General features: G+C 46.8%; 1 long non-coding RNA gene across 1 annotated transcript; it reads left to right on the top strand.

Moving 5' to 3' along the window:
• The first annotated feature begins 859 nt into the window (after positions 1 to 859).
• Positions 860 to 6,093, top strand: LOC310682237. The gene is made up of 2 exons (XR_014513797.1): positions 860 to 997; positions 5,866 to 6,093. It is a non-coding gene; the product is annotated as an uncharacterized lncRNA (long non-coding RNA).
• Positions 6,094 to 7,644: the final 1,551 nt, after the last annotated feature.

Genomic DNA, 7,644 nt, shown 5'->3' on the forward strand with positions numbered 1-7,644 from the left:
AGCTTGTTTACAAATGGATATGTGGAACAAATACCACTTTGACTGCCCTCCTGCTGTGTTACAATAGTCCATTAATGCCCTCCCCTCTTGGAGCTGTTGTCTTGTACATAATTTACTTTGTTCAACCCAGCGTAGGGGCAGAGCCTGCTGCTTTCTTAATTGTGTATCTGGCTGTAGCTATCTTTTTTAAAAGAAGAAAATGTGTTTAAATAAAAGATGGGAATAGGAGGTTGGTTGCAGGTCAGGTTTACATTCTGGGAGAAAATCCATCTCTCTTCTTCTTCTTCTTCGAAATGGCATCACTGCGGGTGGAGCTGCTATGCTAGCTTCCCATCAAGTAGCTCACTGTTGCTTACCAGGAGGAAGAATAATAGAATCCTAGAACTGTAGATCTGGAAGGGACCCCAAGGGTCAGAGGAGGGGAGAGTCAGGAGGGGAGGTCAGCATAGTGCAAATGCAGCAGCAGAGCCAATCTAGTGCACCTGTCGGTGTGTTCGCACTGCACCAACCTCCCCACCCTTCTGTTACTCTAGCCCTCCTGGTAAGCTACAGCCACCCATCTCCTGTGAGCTGCTTTTGTTGGAGTGTTACCAAGCCACTAGGGGAAGGGGGTTTCAGAGGTAGATTCATATTCCTGCCAGCTCTGAAAAGTCACCTTCTTAAAGTCAGTTTCTTTGCGTATAAACAGAAATAATAAATCAGAGGATTGCTGTGACGATGAGAGAATTACATTTTTATACCAAGCATTATTTTGATGCCTTCAATGAAGTATCCAGTTCAGTTTGTATTTAGTGGAACTTCTGATGCTGATTGGTTGAGCTCTGTGATGTCATGGAATGTTTAAAGTTCTGAGAGAGCATAGCTTTCAGAATGTCTGCAGTCCAGTTCCTGTGAAAGAAGGGAAAGCAGCAGTTTGGCTGGGATTTAAAACATACAGATTCTGGGGACAGGAGTGACATTCTATGGCGAACTGAGGATTAAGAAGAAATTTCTGTAGGTAAGGGTGCTACAGTAAGGGGCAGGCAATTTGATTGCAGAGCTTCTATGGGTACAAAATAAGCATCAGGCAGAAATGGGAATCCCAAAGCCTAAGAAGATGGTAAGTGAAAGAGTACTGATGGAAAGAGAAGGATTAGAACAGGGAAGATAGAGAATTGATGGGAGAAGGATCTATTAAAGGGAGGAACTGGGGAACTTGATTTTATACATTCATTGAACTAATCAGCCAGCTCTTGGGCTTCTGACAAAACTTTTGTTTTGTAGCTTTGCACAAATTCCTGGCTCGGAGCCATCTTCTTAATTTTTTTGTATATATGTATTTTTAATCACCCTCTGGACTTTCCAAGGTCTGGTATAATTGCTGTGATGCGAAAACAAGAACAAATTAACATGGCATGTGTTAACACTTGTGCCTAAATGCTTACAGGCTAACACGTACTAATGAATGCAGCAATCCTATGGTAATGAAACATAAACAGTATGCGTTAATGGCAGGAACATTTCCGAGGTTGCAAAACAACTGGTTTGAGGAATGGTGGGTTAGCAGGTGAGGTGGCAGTGGGTTACATTGGTGCTTTAGGGGGGAAAGTCTTACCCCACCGAAGGTGATGGAAACAGCAGGAGAGGATGCAATTGTCCTAAATCAAACATAGCATACTTGAACCTAGTTTGCCCTGGTTCTGCTAAAACCTAAATGCATATTCATCTCTGTGTTTTAATCTCTCAGTGGCTGTAACTACTGGGCCAGGTTTGATATACAAAGCCCTGATCAACCTGGTTTTTTGAAGGTGTCTTGAAAATGTTCCTTTGGCATTTGCTCGTGCTGTTTAATTCCTCTCCCCCTGCGATGACTAGACTGAAGGCTCTACAATCCAGCAATTGCATTACTATATAACAAATGCATTATTCTGTAACAAATGTCAAGGGATTCTAAACAAAACCTTTATAGCTTCCTTTTTAATTGTCACTTGAGTGCCGAAGTCTAATTATAATGACATTACATCTCAAGCACTAAACATAAACAATGATCATAAATAAACGTCTGACAGAAGCAAAACTCTTGTCAACAGGACGTAACATACAGGCAACTAATTATATTAATGGAAACACTGTGCTTTTTTCTTTAATCCATTAAGCTGTCTACTCTTGGGTTTTCTTGCGGAAACAGATGTGTTTTTTGGAGGGGGGGGCGTTAGGAGCAGGAAGATTGGGAATAACATTTGGCCACAGGTTCCAGCTCTCCATTGTAAAATTTCACATCTTTCCTTTTTGGTAAGGAATTGCATAAAACTCAGGGACGCAGGTGGCACTGTGGGACTTGCCGATCGCATGGTCGGCGGTTCGAATCCCCGCGGCGGGGTGAGCTCCCATCGTCCTGTCCCAGCTCCTGCCCACCTAGCAGTTCGAAAGCACCCTTAAGTGCAAGTAGATAAATAGGTACCGCTTTCTAGCGGGAAGGTAAATGGCGTTCCGTGTGCTGCTCTGGAGCCGGTTCGCCGGAGCAGCTTCGTCATGCTGGCCACGTGATCCGGAAGTGTCTGCAGACAGCGCTGGCTCCCGGCCTCTAGAGTGAGATGGGCGCAGAACCCTAGAGTCTGTCAAGACTGGCCCGTACGGGCAGGGGTACCTTTACCTTTACTTTTAGCATAAAAGTCAGGGACGCGGGATGCGCTGTGGGTTAAACCGCAGAGCCTAGGACTTGCCAATCAGAAGGTCAGAGGTACAAATCCCCGCAAGAGGGTGAGCTCATGTTGCTTGGTCTCTGCTCCTGCCAACCTAGCAGTTCGAAAGCACACCAGTGCAAGTAGATAAATAGGTACCGCTCTGGCAGGAAGGTAAACGGCGTTTCCGTGCACTGCTCTGGTTTGCCAGAAGTGGCTTAGTCATGCTGGCCACATGACCTGGAAGCTGTACGCCGGCTCCCTCGGCCAATAAAGTGAGATGACCCCAGAGTCGGCCACGACTGGACCTAATGGTCAGGGGTCCCTTTACCTTTAGCATAAAACTCAAGGGTGGGATGTCACTGGTTGTCATCAGTGGGGAGGAGAGGGGGGTGGAGTTCTGTTCCTTGAGTGTAAATCCTTGTACTGATGGAATGAGGCCACATCCATGCTACATATTTAAAGCACTCTGATGCCACTTTAAACAGGATTCCCCAAAAGAATCCTGGGAACTATAGTTTGTTAAGGATGCTGAGAGTTATAAGGAAGCCCCTGTTCCCCTCGCAGAGCTACGATTCCCAGAGCGGTTTAATGGTCAATCCATCTTCCTAGGGAATTCTACAAACTGTAGGGTGGAAGTGTGTCCCATGTGGAGCTAATCCACAACACCTGACCCACCAAGGCAAATTCCTAACACTATACAGGGAAGATGTCATCAACATTGTGATCTCCAGTTGTTTTATACTACAGATCCCATGCACCCCCAGCCTGCAGGGCCAATGAAGGGAGCTGCAGTCCAAAGCAGCTGGAAGGTAAATTTGCTGTGGAGATATCAGATGTGACAGGATAGGAGGCAGATGATTGGGAAGAAGGATTTTCAGCAGGCACGGTTTGTCTCAGTTCTGTGTCACAATGACACAGCAGAGAAAAGTGATGTACACTTTCTGATCTGCAGAAGGCACAGGAGCCTTTACCTCTGCAATGAATCCCCTCATAAGACCATAGGAAAATAGGCAATGGCTGTTCAGGCTTTCAGGCAGGGGACATTCCTGTTGGGATGCTGCTAAGGAACCAGGGGAAATTGGCAAGCCCCCAGCTGGCTCCTGCCCACCAGCCAACATGCTGGTTGAACTCCAGTCCTTGGTGCAGCATGAATCTGCGACCCAGAGCTTCAGAAGCTGGGCGCACAACTCAGCAGAGTAAACGCACAGCAGAAGTGGCAGGGAGAGGCTGTGTAAAGCACATCTACAGGCAGTTTAGTCAGCGTATATCAGGACAAAGGAAAAACATGTCTTCTCCCTTTCGTGTCCAAGAGCAAGCAGCATCAGCAATAGCTATACACACAAATGGAAGTTCCCAGCAAGCTGTGCTGGAATGTAAACGGACATGTGACATACAACAATTCCACACGTCTGTTGAGGTGGAACGGAACATCAATATCCTAACAATTCCCAGACCTACCCGGATATGTCGGGGATTGAACCTGGGACCTTCTGTATGTAAAGCAGATGCTCCACCACCGAGCTACCTTTGAAGGTGACCCGAAAACTACAACTAATCCAGAATGCAGCAGCTAGACTGGTGGTGACTAAGAGTGGCTGCCAAGACCACATAACACTGGTCCTGAAAGACCTACATTGGCTCCCAGTATATTTCCAAGCATAATTCAAACCTTTAAAGCCCTGAACAGCCTCAGCCCAGTATACCTGAAGGAACGTCTCCACCCCCATCATTCAGCCTGGACACTGATGTTCAGCTCCGAGGGCCTTCTGGTGGTTCCCTCCCTGCAAGAAGTGACGTTACAGGGAACCAGGCAGAGAGCCTTCTCGGTAGTGGCACCCGCCCTGTGGAACACCCTCCCATCAGATGTCAAGGAAATAAACAACTATTTGACTTTTAGAAGACATCTGAAGGCAGCCCTGTTACTGAAGTTTTTAATGCTTGATGTTTTCTTCTGTTTTTAATATTCTGTTGGGAGCTGCCCAGAGTTTTACTACTAATACTAATACTAAACTACTAGTATGACCCTTCCAGCCCCTGCCTTGCAAAAATACATATAAACACACCTACATATACATTATTTTCTTTGAAGCATGTGACAGGCTGAAAATTATTGATAGGTAGTGAAAAGGTCTCCCTCAGGAGGTTGTGAGTTCTCCTTCCTTGGAGGTTTTTAAGCAGAGGCTGGATGGCCATCTGTCATGGATGCTTTAGGTCAAGGAAGGAGTGTCTCCACCCCCATCGTTCTGCCCGGATGCTGAGGTCCAGCGCCGAGGGCCTTCTGGTGGTTCCCTCATTGCGAGAAGCAAAGCTACAGGGAACCAGGCAGAGGGCCTTCTCGGTAGTGGTACCCACCCTGTGGAACGCCCTCCCATCAGATGTCAAAGCGATAAATAACTACCTGACATTCAGAAGACATCTTAAGGCAGCTCTGTTCAGGGAAGTTTTTAATCTGTGATATTTTAGTGTATTTTTGGTTTCTATGGAAGCCGCCCAGAGTGGCTGGGGAAACCCAGCCAGATGGGCAGGGTACAAATAATATATTATTATTATTATTATTATTATTATTATTATTAGTGAGATTCCTGCATTGCAGAGGGTCGGACGAGATTACCCTCGGGGTCCCTTCCAACTCTACAATTCTGTGATTCCAAGAATACAAAAAGAGCATCCCTGTGAATATTTACAGCTAGCTGCATCTTGCACCGTGGAACTGAATTCAAACGAAGCCTTTGTCGGAGGAAACAATTTCTTGAATTTAACCGAGGAAAAGTTGGAAAAGCAACGCTCGCTTGTGCTGCATTGCCCATTTCAAACAATTAGGCATTAGAGTCAGAATTGATAAGCTGGCTGTTTGTGAAATCCCGGGACGTTCCCCTCAGTTGCTCTGGTGGAACACAAGCAAGAACAATGAGTGCACAAAAGGAATGCACCGGTGGTGTGTCAAGAGTAGGAGCGGCACCCACAGAATGCTGAGCAGGCCCCTCTTTGCCACATTTTTATTCCACCAGGTGTTATGCAGAGCAAGGCTACAAAAACAGCGATAAGGAGGATTTGATCATTTTCCGTTTGGCAGGTTTGAGTCCATTACGACCGCAAATTGGAAGATTGATGTCAAATAACGCTAACCATTACTTGTCGGGAAATGATAGGGAAATTGCAGACAAATAACCCATGATTGTGCAGCGTTGTGTTGTTTTTTTAGAAATGCGGTGCAGACCAGTCAGTCGGAGAGAGGCATCTCGTTCCCTCGGCAATCATTCCATTTATCCAGGGGGTGCAAAGATTGCCAGCATCTTCCCAGGCACTCCAAAAGTCCTCCCGCCTGATTCTGAATCGCCTTTTGAGCATCGATAGTTGGACTGTAGAAAAGCTGAACTTCGTTTTTCACCCTCTCCCCTGAAGGATTTTGAGCAATCAGATTTGGGGGGGGGGGAGTGAGGCTAAAAAGACCCACATGAACAATTAACCGGAACGTGTGTGTAAAAAGGGTAAAGGGACCCCTGACCATTAGGTCCAGTCGTAACCGACTCTGAGGTTGCGGTGCTCTTCTCGCTTTATTGGCTGAGGGAGCCAGAGTACAGCTTCCGGGTCATGTGGCCAGCATGACTAAGCTGCTTCTGGCAAACCAGAGCAGTGCACAGAAATGCTGTTTACCTTCCCGCTGGAGCAGTACCTATTTATCTGTTTGCACTTTGACGTGCTTTTGAACTGCTAGGTGGGCAGGAGCAGGGACAGAGCAACGGGAGCTCACCGCATCGTGGGGATTCGAACCACCAAACTTCTGATCAGCAAGTCCTAGGCTCTGTGCTTTAACCCACAGCGCCACCCGCATCCCAAAGTGTGTGTATTTATTTGTTACTCTTTTGTTACCTGCTTTTCACTGTACAGCGATCTCAAAGTGGGGTACAGTATCATTTAAACATAGCCATCACTTGAGAAGAATTGGGACCTGGGAATTGTACTGCAGTGTGGACAATACTGACTTAGAAGACTAAATGGTCTGAATCAGCATAAGGCAGCTTTGTAGAAGCAGCTTCCTAGCCTGTCCTGGCTGCCTGGCATAGACGAGGGTATACCAGTTCAGGAATCCCCCTTGGGATAACAAATGACATAGCTAGCGTCCTTTCCCCACCAGGGATTCTGAAACTGGCAGTCTCAGACCCACCCTCTGCTAGTGCCTTGGGAGCACTTCATGACTCTGCTGCTACGGACACCCTCAGCCCCTGCCCGAAGGTAGGTTTTCTTATAGGACCTGGGGCCAAAGGGGTTCTGTGTGGCTACAATGGAGTCAAAAAAGGGATGCTTGTTCAGCCCACCTGAAACATACAACTTGAGAAAGGAGAAGAGATTCTTCATGCAGTGCAGCATCAAACTATGGGCTCATCCTCACTTGTCCCATGTTTTCTAGGCACAAGTCTGAGTCGTTTTGCCTTTGCCCTGCCATTTCCCCCCATAAAAACCCATTCTTTGGCGCTAAATCAGAACAAACGACAATCCATGGAAAACCCGATTGCTGATTGTTCCGATTCAGAGCTAAACCTCTTGTTTCCCCAGGGGAAAGTTGTAGGGTAAACCGTAGGGTTGCCACCCTGTCTTGTATAGTCGCTTTGAGACTCTTTAGGGTAGTGATAAAGCGGGATATCAAATCCAAACTCCTCTTCTCTTCTTCTTGATATCCTACCTTTCACTCCCCTTAAGGAGTCTCAAAGCGGCTAACAATCTCCTTTCCTTTCTTCCCCCACAACAAACACTCTGCGAGGTGAGTGGGGCTGAGAGACTTCAGAGAAGTGTGACTGGCCCAAGGTCACCCAGCAGCTGCATGTGGAGGAGCGGGGATGTGAACCCGTTCCACCAGATTAGGAGTCCACCGCTCTTAACCACTACACCATGCTGGCTCCCATAGGTAAGGGAGATATAGATATCTGGTTGACCATGGTGAAGACAGGATGCTGGTCTGAATGTACTACTGGCCTGATCCAGC

The sequence above is a fragment of the Podarcis tiliguerta genome, assembly GCF_965153285.1.
Source record: "Podarcis tiliguerta genome assembly, chromosome: 7".
NCBI lineage: Eukaryota > Metazoa > Chordata > Lepidosauria > Squamata > Lacertidae > Podarcis > Podarcis tiliguerta.